The sequence below is a fragment of the Saimiri boliviensis genome, chromosome 15 (assembly GCF_048565385.1).
Source record: "Saimiri boliviensis isolate mSaiBol1 chromosome 15, mSaiBol1.pri, whole genome shotgun sequence".
NCBI lineage: Eukaryota > Metazoa > Chordata > Mammalia > Primates > Cebidae > Saimiri > Saimiri boliviensis.
In genome coordinates this window covers 8,794,146-8,806,253 of record NC_133463.1, presented here as the reverse complement: position 1 = coordinate 8,806,253, position 12,108 = coordinate 8,794,146, and the positions used below count along the sequence as shown (strand labels likewise).

Sequence of the window (12,108 nt, the reverse complement as noted above, 5' to 3'; positions counted from 1 at the left end):
CCTCACACATCAGGGCCTGTTGGTGGGTGTGGGCCTAGGAAAGGGAGAGCATTAGGAGAAATATCTAATGTAGATGACAGGTTGATGGGCACAGCAAACCGCCATGGCATGTGCATATCTATGTAACAAGCCTGCACATTCTGCACATGTATCTCAGAACTTAAAGCATAATAAAAAAAATTTAAAAAGAAGAAAAGCGTTAAGTGTAGAAAAAACTAACTTGCTTTAAGTCATGCTACTTCTAAAAAACAAATAAATTTCAGTGTGATTAGAATTAAATCTAGGAGTAATAGATGGCTTTTCACAAGCTTTTAAACATACACACACAAAAAGTAGTGCTTTGAGAAAAATGTCAATGAGATAACACTAGCCTCTAGGATCATTTATCATCTTCAGCACAGCTAGATAGAGACCTCACAGACAGTGCTTCCCTTAATGGCCACTCAGCAGGGTCTCGATCCATCTGTTTCCATTAAAAGGAAGAGGAAGTGTTTTATTTATAGAATGACTAAACGTGTCCATTGTTGCTTTATTCTGCATCTTAAAATAATGAAGACAGGTATGTGTTGCTTCTCAAAGTCTTCAGCCCAAGTTGTACTTTATTGATCATTTCCACATTCATAGGATAAGAACACAGAAGGCAATGACCCAAATTATTGCCTGATTGGATAAGCCCCTCAATTTAAAAAAAAATACAGATACTTTAAAGGTCCTTTGATTCTGAAGCACAGAGTGTCCGTATAGAGGTGGTGAATTCTGTAGAATATCATAGCCAAATCAGGAATTTTTCAAAATGTTTTGTTCTAGAATAGTTATAGATTCACAGGAAATTGCAAAGATAGCACAGAGAAAATCTGTGTACCCTTCACCCATTCTCTCACTGGTTCCATGTTACATAGAGCACAAGGTCAAAACTAGGAAACTAACACTGGTATAAAGTATGTGCACAGTTCTAAGTCATGTTATCACATGTGTAGATTCTGTAACTACTGCTGAAATCAAGATGCACAAAGATGCCATCCCCATGAAGTTCTCCGTTTCAGTATCCTTTGTAATCACATTCCCTGCCCTCCTCCTCACCATCTCTGTCTCCTGGAATTAATATTTTCTTCATCTCTGAAGTCAAATTTTTATCACTTTAAGAATGTTATGTAAATGGAATCATACAGCAAATATGTTTTTTATGTTGGATTAAAAAAATCAGAATACTCTCCAGGTCTATCCAAGTTGTTCCATTCATTTTCATTTTTGTGCATTCTTTTCTATTGCCAAGTATTATTCCATAATATAGGTTTAACTCTTCGTCTATTATAGGACATTTTTCTTGTTTCCACTTTGGGGCTATTTCAAATAAAGCCACTATGAACAATCATGTATGGGTTTTTGTGTGAACATAAGTTTTTTATTTCTCTTTAATAAATGCCCAGAAGGACAATTTTAAGTGTGTGTTTAGTTTTTTAAAAAATTGCCAAACTAATTTTTAACATGGCTCTACCATTTTACATTCCCACAAGCAATGTATGAGAGATTCCATTTCTCCGTGTCCTCCCAGACATTTGGTATTGTCATTATTTTTAAACTGTAGTTGTTCTAACAGGTGTGCAATGATATCTCATTGTGGTCTTAATTTGCATTTTCCTAATGCAAAACATCTTTTAATGTGCTTATTTGCTCTCTCTATAACTTCTTCAGTGAAATGTCTCTTTATGCTTTTCGCTTATTTCATAACTGAATTGGTTTTTGTTTTTTGCTGTTGAGTTTTGAGAGTTTTTAAAATATAGCCTAGAGATGAGTCTTTTGACAGGTATATGGTTTGCAAATATCTTTTCACAGTCCGTAACTTGTCTTTTTATCATCTGAAAAGGATCTTCTGCAGAGCAAATGTTTTCCATTTTGATGAATTCCAATTTTTTTTTCTCTTTTATGTATTGTGTTCTTCGTGTCTAAGAACTCTTGGTGAAACAATAGACTCTGAAATTTTTATCTTGTTTTCTTCTCAATAGGTTATTGTTTTATGTATTTTGTATTTAAACCTGTAATCCATCTTGAATATTTTGGTTTTTTGTTGTTTAATTGCTTTGCATAGGCGGTAGGTTTAGGTTGAAGTCAATTTCTTTTTTGCTATAAATGTCCGATTACTCCGATGCCGTTTGTTGAAAAGACTTTCCTTCCTCCATTAAATCACTTCTAAACTCCTGTCAAAAATCAGTTAGGCATATTTGTGTAGGGATTTTCCTGTGCTTTCTTATTTGTTCTATTAATCTATATGTCTATCTCTCTACCAATGTCACCCAGTCTTGATCACTGTAACTATATAAGTTGATAGACTTATTCTTCCGACTTTATTCGTATTTTTCAAAATTGTTTTAATGATTCCAGCTCTTTTGCCTTTCTACATATCATTTTAGAATAACTTTCTATATCTGTAAAATATCTTGCTGTTAGTTTGATAGGAATTACATTAAACTTATATATCAACTTAGGGCGAATTGATATCATTATTATGTGGGTCTTCTGATTTATGAACAGATATTACTTTTTTTATTTAGATATTCTTTGATTTCTTTTTATCAGCTTTTTGTAGTGTTCAGTATACAAGTCTTACATACGCTTTGTTAGAGTTACGCATAAGTATTTCCTCACTTTATATTTAAGGGATTGTAAATGTTACTGTATTTTTAATTTCAGTGTCCATATGTCCATCATAGACATGTGGTATAGAGAAATACAACTGATATTTATATGCTGATCTCATATCCTGTCACCTTGCTGAGCTAAATTGTTAGTTCTAAAATATTTGGGGTTTTTTGGTAGATTTTGGTCATATTTTCTGCACATAAAATCACATCATCTGCAAATAGAATTTTTGCCTCTTCCTTTCCAATTTATGAGCTTTTATTTCTTTTTATTGTCTTACTGCAGTGGCTAGAACTTCTAGTACTATTTCAATAACAGTAATAGATAAAGCTAGTCATCTTTGCTTCTTTTCTATTTTAAAGAAAAAGTATTCAATTTTTCACCATTAATGCCAAATTAGCTGTGGGTTTTTGTAGATCTTCTTTGTCAAGTTGAGGAACTTTCAATCTATTCCTAGTATTCTGAGATTTTCTTCTTTTTTATTTAATTCGTATTTACTCTGATGCTTCCATGTTCTGAGATCCTAATCACAAATAAGTACTAAATTTTGTCAACAGATTTTCTTGCATAAATTAATAGAATTATGTGATTTTTATGTTTATATGATGGACTACATTGACTTTTGATTATTGAACCGGGAATACCCTGGAATAAACTTAATTTGGTCAAGGTATATGTAAATAGTTATATCACTGAATTAAATTAACTAATTATTTTGCTAAGTATTTTTGTGTCTATACTTATGAGGGGTATTTGCAGTTTTCTTTGGTTTTTACTATCTTTGTCTGGTTTTGGTATCAGCTTCATAAAATTGATTGGCAAGTGTTCCTTCTTCTATTTCTGGAAAACATTGTCTAGCATTGATACCAATTCTCCTTAAATTGGCTTCAAAGAATTCTCTAGTGAAACCATCCATAATCTTTGAAAAGTTTTAAATTACATATACAAATTTCTTAATAATGTTGAGGCCATTTAAATTATCTAGTTCATATTGGGTGATTTGTGGTAGTGACTACTTTCTGAGAAACTGGTTCATGTCATCTCAGTTGCCAAGTTAACACTTGTGAGGTTGTACATAGCATTTCCTCAGTAAACTTTTGATGTGTAAGGTCTGCAGTGATACCCTATGCTTCATTCCTGAATTAGTAATTGCGTCTTCTATCTTTTATTTCTTTGTCAAACTTGTGAAAGATTTGACAATTTTATCCATTTTTCAAGGAAACAGGTTCTTGTTTCATTGATTTCCTCTATTGATTTTTTTTTATTTTTAACTTCATTGATATATGCTTTCTAATAATTTATTTTTTTCTGTTTGCTTGGGCTTATTTGGATCTTATATGTCTAGTTTATTGGAGTAAAAGCTTAGATTCTTGGATTAAAACTTTTTCTCTTCTAATGTAAGCATTTAGTGCTGCAATTTTTTTTTCAGAATTGCTTTAGCTGTGTTCCGAAAGTTTTGATAGTCTGTGTTTTAATTTTCATTCACTTAAATGTAGTTTTTATTTTTCCTCAAGACTTTCTCATTGACTCATGGCTTATTTAGAAGTGTGTTGTCTAGTGTTTGAAGATTTTCCTATTACTTCCTGCTTTTGATTTCTAGTTTGGGTCCATTGTAGTCACAGTTCACTCTCTGAATGATTTAAATTCTTTTAAATTCGTTGTGATTTGTTTCATGACTCAGGCTATGTTTTATCTTATTATATGTTACTGGGGCACTTGGAAAGAATATCTATTCTGTTATTAGGTAACACATTCTATTAATGTCAGCTGGCGTGTTATTCTTTTTTATCCTTGCCGATTTTCTGTCTAGTTGCTCTGTCACTCATTGAAAGAGGGATGTTGATGTCTCGACATATAATTGTGGATTTGTCTGTTTCTCCTTTCATTTTAACAGTTTTGGCTTCACATATTTCACAGTTCTATTGTTTGGTGGATACACCAGGATTGCTATGTTTCTCGGTGGATAGATTAAGAAGTGATCTTATGCAATGGCCTTCAAAGTCCCTGTAATCATCCTTGACCTGCAGTCTACAGTTTCTGATATTAATAAACACATCCTGCTTAATTTTGATTAGTGCTTTAATGGTGTAACTTCTTCACTCTTTTACTTTAACCTATCTATATCATATTTGAAGAGAGTTTTTTTGTAGGCAGAATATAGTTAGGTCACGATTTTCTAAAAATTAAATTTACCAATCTCTGTCCTCGAATTGATGCATTTAATGGAGTTATTGGCATTATAGGGCTATCTGCCACTTTATTTTTTGTTTTCTCTTTGTTCTCTCTGTTTTGTGTTTCTCTGTTTCCTTTCCTATCTTCTTTAGAGTTATTTGAACTCTTTTTTATAACTCCAGTAATTCTATTCATCTATAATGTTTTTGAGTGTATCTCTTTACATAGGTTTGCATGCAAAGATTTTCAGTGGCTTATATATCATATGTGTGTGTGTGCGTGTGTGTGTGTGTGTGTGTGTGTGTGTGTGTGTGTGGCTTATCTCAGTCTCCTGATTCAACCAGCTTGAGTGATGTGTAGAAATCTATCTCTTTACTCTCCCATTTAGAATTCTTTATGTATTTTTTCTACATACACTGAGAATCACATAATTTTTATAATGTTTGCTTCAACTTTCAAACATAATTTTAAAAAGTCAGAAAGAAGAAAATTAATATTCATTTGTATTTTTTCTCTTTATCTTGTTTTTTTCTTCTATCCTAATGTTTCAAGAGTCTCTCTTTTATTATTTCCTTTCTGTTTAGATAACTTCTTTATCCATTCTTTTAAAGTAGGTATGTGGGCAAGAAATTATCTCATTTTTCCTTCATCTGAAAATGGTTTGACTTTCCCTTCATTCCTAGAGGACATTTTCACTGGCTGTAGAATTCTAGTTGGCCCTTCTTTCATTTTAGCCCTTGAAAATAATGTGCTACTTCTGGTCTCCATGATTTCTAATGAGAAATTCGCTGTTGTTCAAATTACCTTTTTTTCTAAAGGCAAGTTTTTCTTTCTCTCTCACTTCTTACAAGTGTTTTTCTTTATTTTTGCTTTTTAGAACTTTGATGATAATGTGCCTTTATATAGATTTCTTTAGACTTACCCCGTTTGGATCATACAGCTTCTTAAATCTATAGGCATTTGTCTTTTGCCAATTTTGGTGAATTTTCAGCCATTATTTTCTGTAAACATTTTTAGTTCCTTTCCTCCAGGGGCTTTAATGACGTAAGTATTAGGTCTTTATTATTATGGTTCTTCAGGTCCCTAAGGCTCTGAACTTTGTTTTTTCTCATCTATTTCCCTGTATTATTCAGCCTGGGTAGTTTCTCTTGTTCTAGCTTCCAGTTCACTGATCCTTCCCTCCATTCTGCTCTTGAGCTCATTCACTGAGTTTCGTATTTCAGTTACTGTATTTTCTAAGTGCTAAAATTTCCATTTGGTCTTCCTTCTATCTTGTATTTCTTTGCTGAGATTTTCTATATTTTCATTAATTTCAAGGTTGTTTATAATTCTTATTGGATCATTTTCACCATGAGTGCTTTAAAATATTTGTCAGGTTGGGCAGAGTGACCCACACCTGTAGTCCCAGTACTTTGGGAGGCTGAAGCAAGATGAATGCTTAAGGAGTTCGAGATCTAGGATTGCCTAGGAGTTTGAGACCAGCCTGGGCAATTTAGCAAGACCACATCTCTACAAAAATACAAAAATTAACCAAGTGTAATGGTGCACAGCTATAGTCCCAGCTACTCCAGAGGCCAAGGGGGAAGGGTTGCTTGAGCCTGAGAGGTTGAGGCTGCAGTGAGCTATAATCATTCCACTGCACTCTAGCCTGGGTGATAGCAAGTCACCAGTAAAAATAAAAATATAAAGAATAAAATGCTTGTCAGATAAAAATAAAAAAGTAAAAAATAAAAATAAAAAGAAGAAAATAAAATGCTTGTCAGATAATTCTACCATCTCTGCCATGTTGGCAGTTTTTGTCTATTGATTATTTTTTCTCATTTAAGTTGATTCTTAGAATGATGACTGATTTCTAATTACATAATACTTTGGATATTATAAAACTCTGGATCTTATTTAAATCCTTTGTTTTATGTGGTCATTTCTGATACCAATCTAATAGGAGTGGGGGTGGGGGTCACTGCCTCATGACTGCCAGGTAATGGGTGGACGTACAGTTTCCCCACTTGACCTGTGTTGACACTACAGTGAGAGTGATTCTCACTACTACTGGATGGGAGTTGCTGTCCCTTGTTAGGTCTCCATAGATAGCACCCTGGCTGGGAGTGGCAGGAGTGCTTTGTCACCGTGCCCCACGTGGTCTCCACTCACATCATGGGGAGGGGTATCCTTGCTGCCCCTGGGCGGTGGTGAAGGTCCTGACGCTTCACTGATCCTCCTCTGACAGGAGATGGAAGGGCATCTCATTACTGCCAGGTGAGTTAGAAGTGCAGGAGCCCGAAGTGGTCTTCGTTGCCATCTTATGGATAAGGGGCCTCATTACCCTCCAGTAGGGATGAAAGTTTTGGCTTCCTCCACCATCTTCTCTGATATCACTTTACTCAAGGTATTTGGGAAAGTTATTATGGTCTGGGCAGTGTGGAAATACGGGCTCTCCATTCAGCCTCTGGTGGCAGAGAGTGGAGAAGCGGTCACATTTTTTTCTGTGGTGTTTGTTTGGAACAGAGTGGGCACTGCTTGAAAAGTTGTCTGTCTTTGTAGGCTGTCCTTTCCTTGTCATTTGTCTAGAGGGAGCAGAAATTTTATTGGGGTTGTTGGCCTTTCCAGGTGCTAGCCTGTCAATTATTCAGCCTGAGATATGTGAGGCAAATCGACAATGCAGGGTTGTTCCTCAGGCCCCAGTGTCCGCATGTCCCTGTTAGTCTTCCATCTCCATCTTTCAGAACCTTCCTGTGGTTATTCTGCAAATAAGGTCCAGGGTGTTTAGTTGCACCAAGTGGCAGGAATATGGAAAAGTATTCCTGCTCCATCTCTCCAGATGCCAGTGTTCCCTGCTCCCCAAGTCACATTCTTGTATTTAGTCTCGATTTTTCACATTCTTATACTGGCTTTTCTTGAACCTTTAGGTATATTTACCATGTGCCTTCTGACAAAATTATATGAGGTAACAATAAATGTAAGATAAATATAAAAACTGTGAGAGCCAAAATAATTCAAGAAAGAGGAAATGCATTTTCACTTTGTTTTGGTCAAGTATTTATCTGGGCAATGCAGCACCCAACAACATGTTCTTCCTGATTCAAAGCAAAAAGTCAGGTATTGAGGGCAAATGAGCTGTTTTAGAAAATTAATGTGTTTCTTTCGGGGTCAAAATTATACCAGACAATAACTTTTTTTTTTTTTTTTTGAGACGGAGTCTTGTTCTGTCACCCAGGCTGGAAGGCAGTGGCACGATCTTGGCTCACTACAACCTCCAACTCCTGGGTTCATGCAATTCTCCTGCCTCAGCCTCCCAAGTAGCTAGGATTACAGATGTGCACCACCACGCCCAGTTAATTTCTGCATTTTTAGTAGAGACAAGGTTCCACCATGTTGGTCAGGCTGGTTTTGAACTTCTGACCTCAAGTGATCCACCTGCCTCGGCCTCCCAAAGTGCTGGGATTACAGGCATAAGCCACCAACCCTGGCCCCCAGACAATAACTGAAAAGCCAAAAAGAAATCATTCTAGTAAATAAAAATGTCTATTTTTTTGCTTGTTTATCTATGTATTTATTTTGAGGTGGAGTCAAGCTCTGTTGCTTAGACTGTAGTGCAGTGGTGTGATCTTGGCTCACTGCAGCCTCCGCCTTCCAGGTTCAAGCAATCCTCCTGCCCCAACTTCCCAAGTAGCTGGGATTCCAGGTGCTGCTACCACACCCAGCTAATTTTTGTATTTTTAGTGAAGAAGAGGTTTCGCCATATTGGCCAGGCTGGTCTCAAGCTCCTGACCTCAAGTGATCCACCCACCTCAGCCTCCCAAAATGCTGGAATTACAGGCATGAGCCAGAGCGCCCAGCTGCAATTTTGATCAGACAATATACCCTAAATTTATTTTCATTTTTGAGTAGCACAGGAAAATACAGCAGGGCTTTCTAGCAAGAGAAAATGTTCACATGGTCTTAATAGCTAACATCTGACTAGATACGAGATAGGTGGCAGGGCATCTGTCTCACCTAATTTCCAATATTGGTGTCTCAGTAGCAAGGCATTTACATTTTTGCTTTCCTGAATTTTTAATTGAAAAGGAGATTGAAATCTAAATTAATGTTTTGGTAAAACAGCATCTAAATGATAATGAGCATATCTATTTATTTGTTGTTAGACAGCTGAGTGTCATTTAGATCACGATTAAACTGAGAAGCCTACAATGTGATTTTCTACTTAACTTTACCCTCCTATACACTGCTGTGAAGATGAACTGGTTCTAGAACACATCCAGTGTTTTGAAAGGCTTTAGATCCAGACACTCACAGTTTTTCATTTTTAATTATTTATGTTTCATTTACATAATTACTGCTCTCATTGGTTTGGATGTGTCTGAATTAATCAGATACTTTTAGTATCAAACTAATTACTTAAAACAGAAGAAGATACAATTGTGTACAACAAAATACAGCTTCTTTGCTTATGATATTGTAGTAGAGTCAGTGAAAGCTTTCGCTGGTCCTGTGTATATTTCACAAAGTACTTCATGCCAGGTTCTGCAAGATCTATTGTTCTTCAGAATTACTTGGGGACCGACTGACGGGAGGGACGGGAGGCGAGCAAGATGGCGCAGACGCAGGGCACCCGGAGGAAAGTCTGTTACTACTACGACGCGCCCTCACAAAGCCAATGCTGAGGAGATGACCAAGTACCACAGCGATGACTACATTAAATTCTTGCGCTCCATCCGTCCGGATAACATGTCCGAGTACAGCAAGCAGATGCAGAGATTCAACGTTGGTGAGGACTGTCCAGTATTCGATGGCCTGTTTGAGTTCTGTCAGTTGTCTACTGGTGGTTCTGTGGCAAGTGTTGTGAAACTTAATAAGCAGCAGACGGACATCGCTGTGAATTGGGCTGGGGGCCTGCACCATGCAAAGAAGTCCGAGGCATCTGGCTTCTGTTACGTCAATGATATTGTCTTGGCCATCCTGGAACTGCTAAAGTATCACCAGAGGGTGCTGTATATTGACATTGATATTCACCATGGCGGTGGTGTGGAAGAGGCCTTCTATACCACAGACCGGGTCATGACTGTGTCCTTTCATAAGTATGGAGAGTACTTCCCAGGAACTGGGGACCTACGGGATATCGGGGCTGGCAAAGGCAAGTATTATGCTGTTAACTACCCGCTCCGAGATGGGATTGATGACGAATCCTATGAGGTCATTTTCAAGCCGGTCATGTCCAAAGTAATGGAGATGTTCCAGCCTAGTGCGGTGGTCTTACAATGTGGCTCAGACTCCCTATCGGGGGATCGGTTAGGTTGCTTCAATCTGACCATCAAAGGGCATGCCAAGTGTGTGGAATTTGTCAAGAGCTTTAACCTGCCTATGCTGATGCTGGGAGGAGGTGGTTACACCATTCGTAACGTTGCTCGGTGCTGGACGTACGAGACAGCTGTGGCCCTGGATACGGAGATCCCTAATGAGCTTCCATACAATGACTACTTCGAATACTTTGGACCAGATTTCAAGCTCCACATCAGTCCTTCCAATATGACTAATCAGAACACGAATGAGTACCTGGAGAAGATCAAAAACAGCGACTGTTTGAGAACCTGAGGATGCTGCCGCATGCACCCGGGGTCCAAATGCAGGCGATTCCTGAGGACGCCATCCCTGAGGAGAGTGGCGACGAGGACGAAGAAGACCCTGACAAGCGCATCTCGATCTGCTCCTCTGACAAACGAATTGCCTGTGAGGAAGAGTTCTCAGACTCTGAAGAGGAGGGAGAGGGGAGCCGCAAGAACTCTTCCAACTTCAAAAAAGCCAAGAGAGTCAAAACAGAGGATGAAAAAGAAAAAGAGCCAGAGGAGAAGAAAGAAGTCACAGAAGAGGAGAAAACCAAGGAGGAGAAGCCCGAAGCCAAAGGGGTCAAGGAGGAGGTCAAGTTGGCCTGAGCAGACCTCTCCAGCTTTGGCTTCCTGCTGAGTCCCTCACCTTTCTCCTCCAACCCCTCAGATTTTATATTTTCTATTTCTGTGTATTTATATAAAAATTTATTAAATATAAATATCCCCAGGGACAGAAACCAAGGCTCTGAGCCCAGGGCAGCTGTACTGTTCTTTCAGGAACTGCCTTGCCACCCATCTTAACTTTGAACCACAAAGGGTGCCAGGTCTAAGTGAAAGGGATACTTTTATGCAATCATAAGACAAAATCCTGAAATGCCAAGTGCCTGCTTAGTAGCTTTGGAAAGGTGCCCTCATTGAACATTATAGAAGGGGTGGCTGGGTCTTCAAGGATCTCCTGTTCTTTTCAGGCTCCTAAGGTAACATCAGCCATTTTTAGATTGGTTCTGTTTTCATACCTTCCCACTGGCCTCAAGTCAGCCAAGAAAGTCACACTGCCTGCCCTCTGTCTTCCCCTAATTCTGCAGGTGGAGGTTGGTAGTCTAGTTTTCCTTTTTGAGATACTATTTTCATTTTTGTGAGCCTCTTTGTAATAAAATGGTACATTTCTATATCCAAAAAAAAAAAAAGAATTACTTAGTAAGCTATCAAGACTTATTCAAGGTTGTTAATAGCACATAGTCTATAACTTAATTGGTTATAAACAGATGACACTGATTCACTTCCTTTGAAAAAAGTAATAAAATTAAAGCTATATAATTAAAAATTAGATAGCAATGTACATACTCATAAACACCAGCAGATCAGATTATCATTTCATGGAAATAACGCAGAGTAAGTATGAAAAGATTTTCCCTTTTTTGGTGTAATATAAATAAATGATAAAATCCATAAGCGCTGAGCAGTTTGCTGTTTGCATTGCATGACACTGGGATCGTCTGAGAACAGTATTAAATGGATTTAATAAATATCCACGCATACATAGCTGAACTTCCAATTGTGTCTTCTAATTAAACAAGATGAGATGCAGGAATAGTCTGTTCTGTACACGATGCTAAGTTTTGTGATAAGTTTTACATGCATGGATCATCCAATTTATCTTCACAGTGTCTCTCAGAATTTAAGTTTTGTTGTTGCTGGAGAGAATGCATTATTTTCTTTTTCCAAATTCTCCTAATAAGTAAACCCCAAAATAAAATCAAGTTCTGCTGACTCCAGCATTGCTTGTTGTGCTGAGTGGAGTCCCAGTTTTTCTATCTGCTATAAAGTGGAAACACTTATGATGCTCTCTCATAACAACAATAACAACAACAACAAAATGCTTGGCTTTATCACTTCTCTTGCAAATCTGTTTTAGGAAAGTATGAACAAATTAATACTTTTTATAAGATTTTTTTAAGAAGGAGAGAGAGAAGAAGAA

General features: G+C 37.3%; 1 pseudogene; it reads left to right on the top strand.

Moving 5' to 3' along the window:
• Nucleotides 1-9,369: 9,369 nt before the first annotated feature.
• Nucleotides 9,370-11,299, top strand: LOC141581421 (histone deacetylase 1 pseudogene; annotated as a pseudogene).
• The last annotated feature ends 809 nt before the right edge of the window (nucleotides 11,300-12,108 follow it).